General features: G+C 38.5%; 2 pseudogenes; one reads left to right on the forward strand and one right to left on the reverse strand.

The window, feature by feature from the left end:
- Positions 1-10,582: 10,582 nt before the first annotated feature.
- LOC120203562 lies at positions 10,583-17,690 on the reverse strand (annotated as a pseudogene).
- Positions 17,691-17,711: 21 nt separating this feature from the next.
- LOC120203391 lies at positions 17,712-19,050 on the forward strand (annotated as a pseudogene).
- The last annotated feature ends 138 nt before the right edge of the window (positions 19,051-19,188 follow it).

Consider the following 19,188-nt stretch of genomic DNA (forward strand, 5'->3'; position numbering starts at 1 on the left):
TCTGTCACCTAAGTAAAGTTAGAGATGGTATATATACAAATGATGATGCTGTGGCAAAATGAATGGATGATATGGAAATGGAGCGATGACAATGTGGTACCAGATGAATATGTTGTGGCAAAATGGATTGTGTGTAGTGCGATCAAATAAAAATGTAAAGGCAAAATAAACTGTAAATATTGGATTTGCTTATAAGAACTTTAGACTCCACACACGACAAGCTACTATGAGAATGAGTGATGGGAGTTACCTAGGAAAATCTAAGTCCACTTCTCAGAATGGTTTTACTTCTATGCCTTAACTGCCCGACAGAGTTTACTAAGGGTTCCCTATGCTATCTCTAGTTAAGGGACTCGACAGATTGAAGATGCCTTGGCAAAACTGATTGGCGTTAGCTACTGCAGGGATCCTATTGGTCCAGATAACAGGATATGTCTTGGCAATACCTTTTTGCGGTAGCATTAACATCTAACCTATCGCTCATGCACAACTCCTTTTAGTCGAATGAAATCCTAGCCTTATCTTTAAGGTGGATTAGGCCTAGTTACTATCTAGAACCCCTTGCTTATGTGGTTCCTCCTTAGTTTCTCTCGAATACTAAGGATATGCTACTTAGGCATTCTCTCGAACACTAAATAATTACTTAAGGAATGGCTACTCTCATAGCTCCTACAACCTTAAGGCATTAAAATTCATAAGCAAAACAGATTATAACATAGAAAAACAATCATTCATTAAAGCAAATCTTAAATATCCAAAATAAACTCCCACCAAATAGGATTAGTTCATGATGGGGTTTGAAATAAGCAAGCACAAAGCAAGTTAATCCGTTCCTTACAACCCAAATAATAAAATAACGAAAGCAAAGAGCAAAGGGAATGAGGAAAAGCCTTCGACGTGCACTGCTGGAGCTTCCCTTGGCCACCACGAATAGTCCCAGCGATCTAGCTCCTCTCGTACGCCTAGTTCGCCACTCCCTATAGCCTGTCAACGGAGGAATACCACGGCAAAAACGATTGACGGGAAAAAGAGATAACTTTTTCTCTGAATTTTTAGGCTCTTGGCGGCTGTTTAAAAATCTCCAAAAATCCTCAAAAAGTCAGGCTTCTTCTTCTATTTATAGGGAGAATGAACCTAGGGTTTTGTGTTAAAATTACCCTTACACCCTAAAGTTCATTCCTTTTATGCGAGAGTTGGTGCAAAGATGGTAACTGGCCCCTCCTTTAATGCTGATTGCAGAAAGCACTTTTTATGTCATGACAGATGACACTTACTAAAAATATATTCTTTGACTTTTTCTGCCCAGAAATACTGTTCGAGATGTCGCGTCAATCACATTTTGCTCAGTAGTCTCCTTATGTCATGGAATTTCCCTTTTGCTTTTCCTTGCTCCCAAATCCTACACATCATTAAACAAAACACCTTCCCCATAATGCAGCACTGATTACAAAATAAAATGTCGCAACAAAACAAAATTTCACCACATACAATTATATGCTCCTAAATGCATCTATATGATCCTAAATGGGCTTTTAGACAATCAATAACTTAAGTGAAAAGGTCTCAAATATGACCTTTTTACGAAGTTATCACACCCCCAAACTTAAGCTATTGCTTGTCCTCAAGCAATGGATAGTATTAAGCAAAATAAAAATACTCTGGCAAGTTCAGAAGCAGAATAGTTATATGGTATATAATTTCAGCCCTCAGAACATTTGGCTTCAACATGTTAGACTAGTTTGAAAAATCAAGTATTGTCCCCTAGGGCAAGATTCTTTGTGTGGGTGTGTGCGTGTTTGTATCCAGTCTATGCTTAACAAACCTAAAAATTTTCTACGCAAGTTTTCTTGTTTTGCCACGACATTTACAATTTTTACTCCCACATTGTTTTCTTTTCCTTTTTGCTTTTTTTAACAATGCTACGAGGGGAGTCAGCCCATCACACCTACCATCCCACACTCTAGGTGAAAGGGAGCATACCTTCCACCCCCGAGCTAGTCAGGTAGAGTCATCTTGTTACTACTTTCATTCACTCATAGCTGCCATTTATTTATTTGTAGTTTATAGGAAATGCCATGGCATAGCGGAGTGTCCCTCTATCGATATGCCGAAGCATTTATTCACAGCTTCATTTTTTCTTTTTTTTTTTACAAAGTGGGGTTTTCATTGTTTATGCCAAGACATACAAGAGTTCTCTTATAAAAAAATTCAAGTTTCTTAAGCATGAAAAATATACAATCGTGTATTCAAAGGTTTCAAAGAATCAAGTCCTAGAGTTGGTTCTATCATCCTCAACAGTCATGTACATTCAATCCTATCCATCAAGAGTTCATCATCATCGGCCATCATTAATTTATTCCAGAAAACCCATTCAACCACTTACTAATGTCATGACATATTCATTCTACTAATACTATCATGCAATGATTTAAGAACCCTACCTCCACCAAACTTGAGAGAAGTATTGTCCTCAATGCTTAAAAAAACTATTAAAAATTAAACTACATGTTATGACATGCAATGCAATGCAAGGTACCTTGACTTTAAGCTTGTGGTGGTGCGGCGGTCGTACGACGTGTGCGTTTTTGAAATTGTGTGGAACTGGATTGTTCATGATTTGATGCTGGTACGGTTGAAATTTGGATGGACCCTCTACGTTGCCCAAGTACAGCTCCCACGACAAAATCACTTGCATCACACATAAATTCGAATGGTGTTGTCCAATCTAGGGGAACCACGATCGGTGCAGAGGTAAGTCTTTACTTCAGCTCTTTGAATGCGCCATGGAATTTCTGTTCGAACACGAATGGCTGGTTCTATTGTAGCAGGGTGCACAAGGGCTTGGATATTGTGGAGAAGTCCTTGATGAATCTCCGATAAAATCCAGCATGTCCAAGGAAACTCCGAATGCCCTTGACAGAATTTGGTGGGGGTAACTTCTCGATCACCTCGATCTTTGCTTTGTCCACCTCAATTCCCTTTGCAGAAATTTTATGGCCAAGAACAATGCCCTCGGTCACCATGAAGTGGCATTTGTCCCAGTTCAGCACGAGATCGGCCTCCTCGCATCGCTTCAGTACCTTCGTCAAATTACCGAGGAAATTTTGAAAATCATCTCCAGAAACTGAAAAATCATCCATAAAAATTTTCAGAAAGTCCTCAACCATGTATGAAAATATGGCTTGCATACATCGCTGAAAAGTTGTCGGGGCATTACAGAGTCCAAAAAACATTCTTCGAAAAGCATACGTGCCATAAGGACATGTGAATGTTGTCTTCTCTTGGTCCTCCGATGCGATGGCAATCTGATTATACCCCGAGTATCGGTCCAAGAAACAATAAAATGCCTTGCCAGCAAGTCGATCCAGCATTTGATCGATGAACGGCAAAGGGAAGTAATCCTTCTTGGTGGCCTTGTTGAGCTTGCGGTAGTCCATGCAAATCCGTCACCTGGTGACCGTGCGAGTAGGTATCAATTCGTTGTCTTCACTCGTCACCACGATCATACCTCCCTTATTTGGTACAAATTTAACGGGACTCACCCAAGAACTATCAGAAATAGGGTATATTACGCCAGCGTCAAGCCATTTGAGAATCTCTTTCATCACAACTTGCTTCATGATTGGATTTAGTGTGCGTTGTGGCTCTATGGATTTGCCGTGACATTCTTCCAACAGGATTTTATGCATGCAGATTGTTGGACTTATTCCCTTCAGATCTGTCATCGTCCATCCTAACACTCGCTTATGCTGTGACAAAACACTTAGCAAACTAGATTCTTGGTTAGGAGTAAGGGCAGAGGAAATAATCACAGGTAAAGTTTCATTACTACCCAAATAAGCATATTTAAGATGCCGTGGCAAATTCTTAAGTTCTAGGGTAAGAGCATGATGTAATGAGGGCTTGGGAGGAACAAACTCTTCAAAATTAAGAGGTTCAAAGTGCGTACCTGGGTTAGCTTTGAGAAAGCTAGCCTTATATTCCTTGGATAAAAAATCATTAGGTTCTCCAACCTTTAAGTCTTCGATTAGCCCCTCATCAGGTTCCAGCTGAATGAAATTGTCCTGGAAAAATTGATATGCTTCTTTCGTGATTACTGTATCCACTTCTAAAATGCTCTGGCATTCTTCAGAATCATCCATGTACTTGAGAGATCGGAGGACATTCACAGTGACATGTTGATCGGCCACTCGCATGGTCAGCTCGCCCCTCTCACAGTCGATGAGAATACAACCAGTAGCTAGGAAGGGTCTCCCCAAGATGATGAGTGTTGTGGCGTCAACCTCACAATCCAGAATTAGAAAATCGACAGGAAAAACGAATTTGTCAACCCGCACGATGACATCTTCAATTCGCCCTTCAGGACGCACATGTGAACGATCGGCTAATTGCAAAATGACAGATGTGGGTCTCGCATTTCCTATCCCAAGCTTTACGAAAATTGATTTAGGTATCAAGTTTATACTCGAGCCAAGGTCACATAGTGTCTTCCCAACAAATTTGTCTCCTATCGAATATGGGATGATAAAACTGCCCGGATCATGTCTCTTCGGTGGCAGCTTGCTTAAGAAAGAGTAAAATTCTTTTGCCGTGGCAATTGTCTCGTACTGCTCAGCCTTTCTTTTCTTAGTAACAATCTCCTTAAGAAATTTAGCATAAGTGGGCATTTGTTCCATGGCTTCCAAAAAAGGAACATTGATTTGAAGTTGACTAAGAATGTCAACGAACTTCTTAAACTGGATATCTTCGTTATGCTTCTTCAGTCTTTACGGAAAAGGAGGTGGGGGTCGGGCTTCCTGTACTGACGGGGTACGAACAGAAATTGCCTTGGCATTTTTATTTGCCCCCTCAGTTTCTTTACTTGACAAATCCTTAGCCTTATCCTCTTCTTCTGGTGCTTCTTCCAGCACTTCTTGCTCAACTTGCACGATTACAGGGGGTGAATCATCCTTCGATCTTCCCCCAAACTTATCTTCGACATTAATTTATGTACCACTTCAGAGAGTTAGCACACTGCACTGTTCTTTGCCATGAGGTTTTGTGACTTCAGTGTTACTCGGTAGATGTCATGGTCTGCGTTCTTGTAATGCCGTGGTAATTTGTCCAACCTGACTCTCCAGCGCCCTTAATGATGAACTATGGCTCTGAAGCAGGGCTCCTTGATTTTTTATGGAGGTCGTATGATCTTGCAGCATTGTCTTCGTTGTTGCAATAAACTCTTACATTGTGGCCTCCAAAGAACTGGTGTTTGATGAAGATGGCCCTCCTTTGTGAGAATTATGCCATGGCATATTCGATTGAAATCCTTAGGAGTCATTGAAATTCTGTTGCCGAGCTTGTTGATGAACAGTGTTGGTTCTTTGATTTCCCCACGAAAAGTTTGGATGTTGATGTCATCCAGGATTATATGTGTTGGAATAGGGGTTGTTGTTACCTCGGTTGAAGTTGCCTACAAAGTTGATGGATTCTTGATTGGTCGGGCAGTCACTCTCATTGTGATTGTCGTGGCATAATAAATATGTTGAATGGGTTGCCTTCACTTCTCTCGCCTCACTTGGCCTTTGCAAATTCTTCAACATGTTCGTGATAGCAGCAAGTTAGGCGGACACCGTATCTTTAGAATCTAGCTCGAAAGCTCCATGTGTTTTTCGCCCAAGTCCAAGTCTTATTGATGGAAATTGATAATCGTTGGTGGCAATCCGATCCAGAATGTCAAATGCCTCTCCTGGTGATTTATCAAGTAACGTCTCATTTGCCGAGGCATCTAGCATCATCCTTGTGAGTGCATTAACTCCATTGTAGAACATCACCACTTGCGTCCAATCTTGAAAACCATGATTCGAACACTTACGAAGCAAGCTTTTATATCGGTCCCAGCACTCATGCATTGATTCGTCATCAGCCTGACGAAAAGAAGCAATATCGTTCCTCAATTGGGTGTTCATGTTCGGAGGATTATACCGCAACAATTTTTTTTTGCACAGATCAGTCCAAGACTCCATTGAACCCGCTGGAACGCCACTCAACCAAGACCTTAATCGGTCACGCAGAGAATACAGAAATAGCTTTAATTTCAAGACATCTTCGTGCACTCCTTGTTGGCGAAAGGAATCACAAACCTCCAAGAAGTTACGAATGTGTTGCCTGGCATCTTCATTTGGCATGCCCCCAAATTGCCCTATGAAGTTCAGCATATTGAACATGACATGTTTAAGCTCGAAGTGGGTTGCCTGAATTTCTGGTGCCATAATTCCAGGATTTAAATCATCTAAGATCGGGTTTAAGTGATCACGAATGGCACGAGGTCTGGCTGCATTCCCAGCATTTAGAATTGCCCCGACATTCTGATCATCCTCATGACCAATGCCTTGATTTCCGATTTGATACATATTTGCACGTTGATCACGTCTTCTTCTTCTAAAGAGCCTCTCGATCTCAGGTTCAACCGGTTCTAATGGCTCGTCCAAATGTCTTCTGGTCATACACCGGAAAAAAAAAACTGAAAAAGATAAGGAAAATAAAAAGTAAAACTAGTTAAAAAAATTAAATAAATAAATAAACAAGTAAAATAATAATGCTATGACAAAATAATTTAACTTCCAGTTGCCAATCCCCGGCAACGGCGTCAAAAACTTGTTCGCTGTTTGTGAGTACTATAAATGGTGTTGATATGTGTGCAAGTATACACAATCAAACAAGTAATAAAGTGATGAGTGAGTATCGTTCTCCACAGGGATTGGGGGAAATCAAATAAGTTTGTCACGACACTTTACTCTGTCACCTAAGTAAAGTTAGAGATGGTATATATACAAATGATGATGCTGTGGCAAAATGAATGGATTATATGGAAATGGAACGATGGCAATGTGGTAGCAGATGAATATGTTGTGGCAAAATGGATTGTGTGTAGTGCGATCAAAAAAATGTAAAGGTAAAATAAACTGTAAATACTGGATTTGCTTATAAGAACTTTAGACTCCTCACACGACAAGCTACTATGGGAATGAGTGATGGGAGTTACCTAGAAAAATCTAAGTCCACTTCTCAGAATGGTTTTACTTCTATGCATTAACTGCCCGACAGAGTTTACTAAGGGTGCCATATGCTATCTCTAGTTAAGGGACTCGACAGATTGAAGATGCCTTGGCAAAACCGATTGACGTTAGCTACTGCAGGGATCCTATTGGTCCAGATAACAGGATATGTCTCGGTAATACCTTTTTGTGGCAACATTAACATCTAACCTATCGCTCATGCACAACTCCTTTTAGTCGAATGAAATCCTAGCCTTATCTCTAAGGTGGATTAGGCCTAGTTACTATCTAGAACCCCTTGCTTATGTGGTTCCTCCTTAGTTTCTCTCTAATACTAAGGATATGCTACTTAGGCATTCTCTCGAACACTAAATAATCACTTAAGGAATGGCTACTCTCATAGCTCCTACAACCTTAAGGCATTAAAATTCATAAGCAAAACAGATTATAACATAGAAAAACAATCAATCATTAAAGCAAATCTTAAATATCCAAAATAAACTCTCACCAAATAGGATTAGTTCATGGTGGGGTTCGAAATAAGCAAGCATAAAGGAAGTTAATCTGTTCCTTACAACCCAAATAATAAATAACGAAAACAAAGAGCAAAGGGAATGAGGAAAAGCCTTCGACGTGCATTGTCAGAGCTTTCATCGGCCACCACGAACAGTCCCAGCAATCTAGCTCCTCTCGGACGCCTAGTTCGCCACTCCCTATAGCCTGTCAACGGAGGAATGCCATGGCAAAAATGATTGACGGGAAAAAGAGATAACTTTTTCTCTGAATTTTTAGGCTCTTGGTGGTTGTCTAAAAATCTCCAAAAATCCTCAAAAAGTCAGGCTTCTTTTTCTATTTATAGGGGAGAATGAACCTAGGGTTTTGTATTAAAATTACCCTTACACCCTAAAGTTCATTCCTTTTATGCGAGAGTTGGTGCAAAGATGGTAACTGGCCCCTCCTTTAATGCTGATTGTAGAAAGCACTTTTTATGCCATGACAGATGACTCTTACTAAAAATATATTCTTTGACTTTTTCTGCCCAGAAATGTCGTCCGAGATGTCACGGCAATCACATTTTGCTCAGTAGTCTCCTTATGTCATGGTATTTCCCTTTTGCTTTTCCTTGCTCCCAAATCCTGCACATCATTAAACAAAACACCTTCCCCATAATGCAACACTGATTACAAAATAAAATGCCGCGACAAACAAAATTTGACCACATGCAACTATATGCTCCTAAATGCATTTATATGATCCTAAATGGGCTTTTAGACAATCAATAACTTAAGTGAAAAGGTCCCAAATATGACCTTTTTACGAAGTTATCAAGTATCGGTACTGAAAGAACAGTATCGAGACTGTTTTTATGATAAGCAAAAATCAAAGGGTTTTATGAGGGCAGTATCGATACCCCTTGAAAGAGTATCGATACTAGGGCCCCAATTTCGAGACCCAAGGGTTGGTATTGAGACCATTTCAGTGTTCGTTTTTGGTATCGGTACTCAAGGGGTATCGATACCAAGAGTAGAGTATCGATACTGCCCATATTATCTTAATAGAATATATAGCAGTAGAGTATCGATACTCAAGGAGAAGTATCGATACCAAGAGGCTTGGTATCGATACTAGTGTACATTTTTTGATATGTAATTTAAGGGACTTTAAAAAAAGAGACGAGGTTTCCTAAAAGCTCTATATTTACTCTCAAATAAGACTATAAGTGAGAACAATAATAATGTTTAACTACAACTAGAAATGAGATCGACTAGGGTGACATAAAATTAGCCTTGATTCAATGCTTAGGAAACGATCAGGACACCGAGTCATTTTGGCAAATGATGCTAGTGTTGAGAAATAGAATCAATCCAAATATCCTTAGGTAGTGCGCGAGGCACTTTAAACTAACTAGGGTCGAGGCTCAATACTCACAAGGGGTGGGTTAGTTAAGAGTGTTGCGTTCGATGTAAAGATTTTGGGCCTCATCCTCAGTAGAATAGAGGGGTACGTGAGATTCGAGATGCAAAACCCTCAGCTACACCATGATGTCTACCATAAGTAGGAGTGAAGTATACAAGTATACTCACTATTGCATCGTACTTGATAATTTGAGCATTTGATGAACACATTTAGTATGGTTTAGTTTTCAGTGTGACATTGGGCTAGTGAACTCAATGTTTGGAATTTGTTTATTTATGCATGTTAGTAGGAGCATTCGAGGAGCTTTTTGAGCAGACGAGATCCAGATCGAGTGTGAGCAAAGCACATCTCAAGTCATCTTCTTTAGAGGACATGTATATTTATGGACCCTTGTATATATTGAGTCGTAACTTTATTTAAAAAATTGGTCTATATATTTTGAAATATTATTTTGGGAGCTCCCCGATGTAAGATTTATTTATATTTTATGGATGAGTTTCTTTATACGAAATGGATTTTCAAATGGTCATTTTATTTATCAAATTAAAAGGAAAAAAAAATTGGGTTAGCCACTCTGGTTGTTCCTTGTGTCATGTATTACATAACAACAGAGTGAGCAAAATGATTCAATACGTAAAGTTCAGTGAGCAAAATAGAAAAATTGAAAATATGCTGAACAGAATAGGAGAGAGAATAAAATTTGTGAGGAACATTGTAATTTACCCTATATTTATATGATTAAAATTATGAATATTTATATTAATTTTAAAATTTATAATTTTACGAGTAATTTTATTATTAAATAAATGATTTTTTATAATGTTTTTATAAAAATTTATATACAACAAACTATAATATAACTGAAAAATAAACCAAACATTAAATGCTCACCCTTTTAGTATTCTTAGAGTTTAAACCCGAGATCTTAAGGAGTAACAATAATTTCTCTACCATCAAGATTGTTTGGTTCGTGCTATATTATATTATTTAGAAGTGTTAAAGTTAACAAGTTTATTGACTTAATGTGATGCCAACGAGTGTTGGCAAAAGTGGTTGAGATCAAAAAATCTGAGCTTGTAAGGTCAAGTTCAAATCCTACCACTTTCATTCTTAGTGGACAATATGTAAATTCCTATTTAAATCTCAATTGAGTCTTAGGTATGTCTGGCCCTGGACTGAGGGAACCACCCCTGACCTAAACTTTTTTGTACTAAAAAAATTGACTTAATGTGATAAAATATTATATTTTTAAATAAAATTAAAGATTTAAATTTTAGTGTTGTAAATAAAATAAATTAGATTGATATAATCGTTCGCAAATAAACTTTCACAGTATCGGATTAAGATTAATTAATAATTAATTTAATCAAGATTTATTATAATATAAATTTTATTAGAATCAAAATCTATTGAAAGTTATTTGGTTCAAGATTGAAGTATATTTTACATAAGATTTATATAAACTTGTAGTTGGGAAGATCACGCTCCATGATCATATAGTCCGATGTTTGTGATGATTTATTCGATGTATATTGATTCTAATTGTTGATATAGCTGAAAGTTGTAACTTCGAACAAAATCGGGGCTTGAAACAAGAAGGAAATTACTAGTGTAACTGCTGAAAGTTGGAAAGATTTCGGGAGTGTTTAGATTCCGATGTCATCGAGAAGTTGGGAGCGTTGAGAAACCGATACTAACGAGTTGGCGACAATGGCACCACTAGCAGCAACCTCAGGGACTCCGATGCCGGGAAAAGTCGAATCTCCGCAACAATAAAGCTTTGAAATGGGTGTCGGATGTCCCGGATATGATCCTTGACCGGCTTGTATAGCCGGTCCGTAGGTTCCTCTATTCCTTCCTTTGATGTGTCAATGGAGTTTCGACCAGTTTCACCTCACACTTGTCGCGGTTGAAGCCCGAGCCAAGTGCACATTCAACTGCTCTCCACATTACCTGGTTTACAAAGCATCAACAACGTGCACATTTTTCACTTGTTTTGAGCTTTGAGTTCTCTTAGCTATGGTTTTGCCAGAAACTAGTAGTGAAATATAAACTTATTAGCATCAGAAAGCACACATTGTTTACCTCGGATCGTTCGGCTTTAAGCTTTTTGTATTCTTCGCTTCTACGATCGAGTCCTTCCCACAATTCGAATGGTTCAGTTCCTGGTGTATAAGCATGAAGAACATACTTCCCTGGTGGTGCAAGATTCGGACCAAGTACAGAGATTATAACGACATTCTGATCGGCATCAACTCCTCGTCCCCATTCATTAACAACGATATGATGACATTCCGAGATCCTCACGCAGACCCTGGATATTATGATGCTTAAAAAGGTTAATAACAGATGCTAATGTATCAAAATCATCATGCAGGGTTGAATTTGAACAGAAATAAGTTCAGAATAAGGTAGTTAAACGCTAATAAGAAAACTGAGTTGCCAGTTACTAATATTTCCATTCCTCTGCGTCAAAGCCTATATGTAGATGCATGAACGATTCACATTGTGGTGTCGTCTTAACTCTATCGACATACGACATCGGAAGTTGATCCTTAGGTAGCAGATTTAAAGTGTCCCACATGGACGCATTGCTGACAAAAGCCTTTTTAGCACGTATAAACTGCAGCATCGACATTTCTCGGTCAGTACTATTTTCAGCAGAGAACATTGCTTAAGTCAGTTTCCTCTATGTTCCAACTATATTTACCTGACCCCCTTTCAGCTTAACTCCAGTAGCTTCACCATTCTCGACGATGATCTTTTCCGCATGACTTCCTATAGATATCCGACCTCCGAACTTTTGTAGTCCTCGAACAAGAGCGTCGATAACAGCCCCACTGCCATTAAGTGGATACTCTAGAGTACAACTGGGCTTGTACCATTCTACAAACATATAAATCTGCATAGACAATGCATGTACATTCATAGCATTTCACTCTTTTAAGCACGAAAAAGAAAAGTAATTCGAGTAAAGAATATTCACAATGACATTCTTGAAACATCATTCGAAATGGTCATTTCGAACCGGTCGCATGCTAAAGTAGATTGATTGAAATCTTTAGAAAGGAAAGCTAAAATCTCAGATATCCTTATAGTTACCATCTCTGCTGAGAGTATACCATTGGATTTCACCCCAGCAAGCAAGAAAGCTAGAAGGTCAACCCAATTCCTAACAAAAGGGTCTTTCAGCTCCAAAGAATCCATGATTTCCGAGAAGGGTTGCAGAAGTTTAGGTGCGCCGAGAGCCCCCTGCAGTCCCATTCCGATAAACGATTTCAACAGAGAAGGCGCATATCTGGTGGCAGCGGTTGAAAGAACGCCCAAATCTCCTCGGATTGAAAATGGAGGCAGAGCCATTGCAGCTGCTGATAATGGAAGTATAGCATCCTGCAGCCAAGCATTCTGAACTTGAGAAATACTACCATGTCTTAAAACGAAAATGAACCGATCAAAACAACAGTTTCACCTCCCTATAACCAATCTGAATTCGAACATCGACAGTAATATGTAAAATTATCAGTACTCACAAGAAGTTTTTTCCATTCTTGCACTGCATTCTGACTAGCATACTTTTCAAGGTCCTGGAAAAACAAAATACTCGGCATAATGCCCCTTTGGACATAGGATAACATTGCATGATGCTTCTGTTACATTTGCTTCTCAAAACAAAATGTATCAGGAAACAATGTCAGAAATATCTTCAAAGAGAACTTATACGGCGTACGAAACCGGGGAATTACATCGAATAGTGAACATTCCGGTGACAAGTTTCAAGGCTACACAAATAAGAAGCATGAACCCTTGAATACTTAGATGTGGTAATCTTCTAGTTCATGCCAAATGGTTTCTTTGGATGCAGAGTAATATGAAAGGGCATAACTTCTAACGAAGTTAACAATGGCGGCACACCTTGTAAAACTCAGTTGGGCCTATGCGTGATAAGAATTCACCTTCAGGAATGTAAACCATCCAAGAGTCATATTTTGCACACGGAATTGACTCACCCAATGCATCCAAGACCTGCAACTCAAACATATATACATATAATCAAAATGAAAGAATGTTGTTCCCAACCAATATCATCCGGGGAAATCATAGCACAAATTGATGATACTATTAGGGGTTTAAACGAACCGAGTTTGAACGAGCAATGATGTGTCTATGTTTATTTTTTGTGTACATATCTTGTTAGTGTACGTTTGTTTATTTTTGAAGATGTTCATGTTCGGTTCGTTTAACGTTTGCGAACATATTCGACAACCAACACACTCTTTGTATTCTTTTATCTAAGAGCAAAAGAAAATGGTGAAATTATGTCGTTAGTCCTTAGACTTCACAATTCGAACTCTAAAATACAACATATATTCAATTTAGTCCCTGCCTTCATCAATATTTAAAATGTAAGAAAAATAAAAGGAAAACAAGATTTGGATAAACTAGTTGATGAAAAAGCTTATAAACAATCAAATGAACAAGTTTTCAAACGAGTTTGTCCATGATATAAATGTCATCTATGTTCGCGTCCGTTCATCTACTAAATGAGTCGTTTATTTAACTCAATAGAAGAACCCACACCAAATCAAGTTGGCCCTCAAAGGAAAAGTCGAATTGCTTCAAAGGGAGTTGTCGAATTGGTTAAAGATCTAAAACAGAAAAAGGAATATAAATTGGATAAAACAAAAAGTTCCTATGTTGAGGGTGAAGGAACCTCATTCGAACCAATTCTTCAATGATTGTCAGCTTTTGGAATGTTAGAGGATTTAATAATCCTCTAAAACAAAAAAAGGTTCTTCTTAGAGCTTGTCAATACAATGTTAATATACTATGTTTGTTAGAGACTAGAGTAAAAACTGAAAAATTCAATGTCATCTTTGATTCTTTCTCTGTGAACTGGTATGTTACCACTAACTACGATTCTGCTATCAACGGGAGAATTTGGATCATTTGGAACAAAAATATTGAACTCTCTACTTTTCAAGTTTTAGATCAGATCATTTCTGTCAAAGGAAAGCACAATGGATTTCCTTTTGTTATTTCCGTAATTTATGGCAGTAACGACACTATTACCCGTAGACATCTTTGGCAAAACCTGCTCGAACTGGGAAGAAATATAGGACACCTTCCTTGGATCTTAGGAGGAGATTTTAACATAACCTTGCATCCCAATGAAAGTTCAGACTACGAACTCCTTAGTCCTTCATCTACTCCCGAAATGAAAGAGTTCCAAGATGTCACACAAGCTTTAGACCTTCATGATCATCCCTATTTCAGTCCCTTATTTACTTGGAGCAATAAACAATCTGGATCTTACCTTGCAAGAAAATTTGACAGAGTGCTCATTAATCCTAATTGGGTTAGTACATTCCATAGCTCCTTTGTTGAATTCCTTTCTCCAGGGGTTTCCGACCACTGTATGGCAATAGTTTGGCTTTTTAAAGATAACCCCACTAATAGGACTAAGCCTTTTAAATTCTTCAACTTCTGGACATTGCACCCTGGCTTCTTGAAAGAGGTTGAGCAGTCTTGGCAAGTTTCTTTTCAAGGTAACCCTATGAAGATCCTATTCCTTAAACTCAAGCACCTTAAATCCTGCTTAAAGAATCTCAACTCTTCTTGTTATAGTGACATTTCTTCTCGAGTAAGGAAAAAAGAGAATTGACCTTGATCATCAACAACTTCTCTCTTTAAGAGGTGAAGATTCTATCGACAAGGAGCTCCATATGCAACAAGAATTAAACAATCTTGAAGAAGCTGAATTGTTATTCCTGAAACAGAAAGCCAAGATTCATTGGATCAAAGACAGAGACCAATGCACCAAATTCTTCCACTCTGCTGTCAATGTTAAAAACAAGAGGGAGACCATTCGTATGCTCATTGATGAACAGGGTAACAGACTTGAATCTTTTGATTCTATGGCCACTGAAGTGGTCATAGCTTATTATTCTAACTTGATTGGGACAGCTGACCCTAAGGTCAAAGGAACTGATGTCCATTTTTTAAAAGACCTGTTGAATTATTCTCTCCCTCCTGAATATGCCTCTAACTTAGTAAAAAAAGTCACCACGGAAGAGATTAAAGAATCCATCTTCGGCCAAGGGAATGACAAAGCCCCTGGCCCAGATGGGTTTACTCCTCTCTTTTTCAAAAGGGCTTGGTCCATTGTAGGTGATAACGTTGCGACAGCAGTTAAATACCTTTTTCACCACTCCACCTTACTCCATGCTTTTAATTCAACCACTATTGCTCTGATTCCCAAAATTCCCAACCCCAGCAAAGTCAAAGACTTCATACCTATCTCTTGTTGTTCTGTTATTTATAAGTCCATCACTAAGATCCTTGTTAAAAGACTAACAAGCCTCGTTCCTAGAAAAGTATCTCTCAACCAAACTACTTTCATTAAAGGAAGGAGTATAGTTGATAATACCCTTCTAGCTCAAGAACTGGTCAAAGGCTATGGTAGGAAATCTATTTCACCAAGATGTTCTTTAAAAATTGACCTCCAAAAGGCTTTTGATACCCTTCACTGGGACTTTATTTCTATTGTTCTCAAAGCTCTCAAGCTTCCTCAGAGATTTATCAATTGGATTGAGGCTTGTTTCTCCGAAGCTAGATTCTCAATCTCTTTTAATGGAAACTTGATAGGTTATTTTAGGGGAGCTAGAGGCATTAGACAAGGTGATCCTCTTTCTCCTATCCTCTTTGTTCTATCCATGAATATCCTTTCAAGCCTGTTTAACTTAGTTGCTACTAAAGGATTGTTCAATTACCATCCTAAATGCAAAAGAATTGGGCTAACTCATTTATCCTTTGCTGATGACTTATTAATCTTTTGTAAAGGAAATGTGGATTCTGTTGTAGGAATCATTTATGTTCTTGATCGTTTTTATGAAATGTCGGGTCTTAACCTCAATGCTGGAAAATGTGTTTTCTTTACTGCTGGTATTTCGAACAATAGCATTGATCTTATTAGAAGAGCTACTGGTTTCCACCACGGTTGCTTGCCTGTTAGATACCTTGGTCTTCCTTTAGTAATAAGAAAACTTTCTGAAAACGATTGTGGTCCTCTGATTGATAGTATTTAATCTAGACTCAACTTTTGGTCTAGTAAATTCTTGAGCTACGCTGACAGACTTGAGCTCATAAGAGCTGTTCTGTACAACATTGCTAATTACTAGTGCCGACAATTACTGCTTCCCCAGTTTGTAGTTAGAAAGATTGAACAGCTCTGCTCCCGTTTCTTTTGGAAAGGCGCAGATAAATCAGCTACTGGTGTGCGTGTCTACTGGGGTAATATCTGCCGATTGAATCGGAAGGAGGACTTGGATTGAAAGACCTCAAGTCTTGGAATAGAGCCTGCATAATCAAACTCATTAAAAATATTCTTGCAGGCGAGGGTTCTCTTTGGGTTGCATGGATTAATGCTTATGTTATCAAGGATAAGGATTTGTGGAACATGGATGGAGGCCCTAGCCTTAGTTGGAGCTTTAATAGAATTCTCAAACTCAGAACTACAGCTTTCCCTATCCTTTTGAGCGGAGCTTCCACCATTAGGGAAATTTGGCTAGAGATCCATAACAAGGAAAATAAAGTTCCCTGGCACAGCTTGATCTGGTTCCCACATCACATTCCTAAGCATAGTCTGATAGCTTGGATGGCGATTTTAGATAGACTTCCCACTCGTGATCGTCTTATTCGCATAGGGATTAATACCAATGGGATTTTTGTTCTGTGTAATGAAATGATAGAAAGTCGAAATCATTTGTTCTTTGATTGTTCCACTGCCTCTGTTCTGCGAGGAAAAATTCTGCTCCTCAACAGACTTAACAAAACATTCTCATCTTGGGATGACATGGTAACGTGGACTTGTAACACATGGAAAGGTAAATCTCTCATCTCTACTATCCTTAAACTTGCTTGGTGTGCTAACATTTATGTTTTGTGGGAGGAACGTAACCGAAGAATTTTCAAGGGATGTTCCAGAACTGCCGATGAACTTCTCAACAACATTAGAGACTTTGTAGGCATTAAGCTAAGTGGAAAAAACATAAATAGGCTCGACTATGTAAACTCCAACCTTTGTACTTCTTGGGGTATCTATTAACCGATCACTTTTTTTTTGTATTTAAGTAACTGTGTTCAGTGATTGGAAATTATTTTGTAGCAAACTTTGATTCTTTGGGTAATAAAATTATTCATTTATCCAACAAAAAAAATGAACGTAAACAAATATTATACGAATAGACAAGACGAAATCATGATGAAGAGAAACCTTGAAAATGAATAAGAGATAGAGAGAAGACCTGTGCAAGCTTTGAAGTTTGTCCATGATATAAATGTCATCTATGTTCGCGTCCGTTCATCTACTAAATGAGTCGTTTATTTATCTCAATAAATGAACGTAAACAAATGTTATACGAATAGACAAGACGAAATCATGATGAAGAGAAACCTTGAAAATGAATAAGAGATAGAGAGAAGACCTGTGCAAGAGGATTGGCCTGGAGACCTCTGGAACCCAGAGAACAAAGAAGGACCAGAATCAAATTTGTAACCTTTAATCTCAAAAGAATGGGCAGCACCACCAGGAAGATCATGACTTTCCAAGACCAGCACATCCTGGTTGTACCTAGCAAGAAGTCCACCACAACACAGCCCACCAAATGTGATTGCAAGCTGAAGAATTCTTAAGCTAGATACTTCTACACCCTTTTATGTGCTTTTAAAGTAAGCAAACATAAAGCCAAATGTGATTTGGACAACATATCGATTCACTTTTGTTTTTTTTTCTTACATTGTTGCAGAGATTAGAAGGGTCTCCGGTCTTAATCCTGGTTTTGCAGATCATGAGAGAATTGAGCATAATAGTCCTTTAAGGTCATTGGGTCAACATCCTAATGCGAGGCAGATGGATTTAGATGGATGGTCTGTAATGCAAACAGAGGTAACGCCGTTTAATTATTGTATAGAAATTTGTTCTTAACTTGAATGATTTCATTCTCATTAATGTTGAATCAAAGGAAAATGAAAATTCTTTAATGTATTTTTCCTGCTTCAGGAAAACAAGCATCTGCTACGAGTTGCTTCGATTCAGGATGCATTAGTGGGTTGGCCTGGTTTGCCAGGAGTCCCTACCACACCAATTGTAAAGAGAGTTGTTAGACTTGATGTACCTGTGGATAAATATGTGAGTTATTTTTTAAGGTAGTTTTTTTGTTCACCACCTTTTAACAGTTCCGACTCGGCGGCTTTTCAGTATAATTTTGTTGGCTGAATTTTGGGACCACAAGGGAACTCCCTCAAGAGAGTTGAAGCCCTGACCGAGTGTAGGGTGTACATATGAGGCAAGGGTTCCGTGAAGGTATGGATTCTTTTAGTACCAACATGTGATTTCGGTAACACTGTGTAGTCGTAAGTATGTCATACGTCAAGTCTTAAGCTTCTTCTTGCTCTGTAATTTGTTCAGATTCTGATTATAATGGAAGTGCTGTCTATTTTATTCACTATTGTGCTTAGTTACTGAAAGAAGTTACTTGCTAGATATACAATCATGCATAAGCAAGTTCCAACTTAATTAAAGATAGCCAACGACTAGCTTAACGAACTGCAGGTTGAAGTGGAATTTTAAATCTTCAACATAAGTACGAGATCGGGATTCCATCGTTGCTTTGCTTCAGTTGTTATTCATTTGTACTTCATTTAAAATTCTTACAACTGGTTGGTTCCCTTTCGATAGGAAGAGAAACTGAAAGATAAACCCGGATACGAACATCTTAACGAGCCACTGCACTTGTTGGTGGAGGCTGAATTTCACGAGAATGTGGTAAATTCTCGCTTGGACCATGCTGTTGGCATACTAGAAAACCTTCTGAAGCCTATGGTACAAACAAAAGCAACTTGTGTTCTTCTATATTATGTTAACCTTCTTTTTTCTATTTGTTCTATCCCTTCCTTTTATCTTCAGGATGAATCCTTGGATGACTATCAGAAACAACAGCTTAGGGAGTTGGCTTTACTCAACGGTACATTGCGGGAAGAGAGCACAAGTGTGTTGCCCTTTAGCAGTACCGGAATGAAACGGGCCAAGACAGGAAGATGACCTTATTGCCTAAACTTAGGGATGTTGAATTAGGAAATTATCTAGTTAAACTCCTGTCAGTTTCTGCACATCGATAGTTCTCCATCTCGGTTTCCTTCTCTGATAACCCCTGTTTTATCACTTCTCATCCCCTCTACA

This window comes from Hibiscus syriacus, unplaced genomic scaffold (assembly GCF_006381635.1).
Source record: "Hibiscus syriacus cultivar Baekdansim isolate YM2019G1 unplaced genomic scaffold, ASM638163v2 tig00009942_pilon, whole genome shotgun sequence".
Classification (NCBI taxonomy): domain Eukaryota; kingdom Viridiplantae; phylum Streptophyta; class Magnoliopsida; order Malvales; family Malvaceae; genus Hibiscus; species Hibiscus syriacus.